Below are 823 nucleotides of genomic sequence, written 5' to 3'. Positions count from 1 at the left end.
GAGCGGCGGTGCAGCGTGGCGCGGCCGGAAGGCGTATACGGAACACATATCCCATGCAGAAGGGGGGCGCAGAGCTGCACGCCTATGGGCTCTCGCCGCAGGCCACTTCCGCCAGCATGGCGGCGCCCAGCGCAACGTTGGCTTCCGAGACTTGAGGTTTACGCAGCCCTTTTTTATTGCATACTTTTGGATCACTCTTCATTTAAGACAATGCGTGAGAAATGGTGCGCAGAAAGACGGGAAAAGGCAGACCACTGTCACTTGCCAGACTTGCAGGCACAACAGCGGCCTACTGTTAAGGGATCGATGCTATTTCTAAATAAACGCATCACTGTTTTTATGATCCAAATATAATCTCACTATCAGGGAGGGAGCAGTCTACCTGACTGGAGCAATATTTTTTTTTATTTGGAGTGTTGCTAAGCTGCCCTCCGCAACACCCCAACGACCGCCACTTCGCGTCGGTGCCTGGCACCGCGGCTTCTGCCGCGGCACCAGGGCACAAACGAAAGCAGTATCCGCTTGCGCAAGAGCGGACGCTCGCATCGTCAGCGGCCGGATGACTAATCGTATGCTACAGCTGATAAAGCGGCCGCTCTCAACGCGTGTCGGCGGAGGCGCTGTATCGTCGTGCATATAACCAATTCCGGTACCGCCGCACTACGTAGGGCACATAACATTGTTCCTGCAACATACCGGTCGTACTAAGAAGTGTTCTCGGAAATAATGCACGTTCACTGCAACCACAAAAAAAACTTACCGTGTCGGCGTCATTGTTGTCGCCTCAACACACGTGCACCTTCATACCGCCGTCTTGGTTCCC

Source organism: Dermacentor silvarum, chromosome 7 (assembly GCF_013339745.2).
Source record: "Dermacentor silvarum isolate Dsil-2018 chromosome 7, BIME_Dsil_1.4, whole genome shotgun sequence".
In the NCBI taxonomy this organism is placed as follows: domain Eukaryota; kingdom Metazoa; phylum Arthropoda; class Arachnida; order Ixodida; family Ixodidae; genus Dermacentor; species Dermacentor silvarum.
This window is presented reverse-complemented; position numbering follows the sequence as displayed.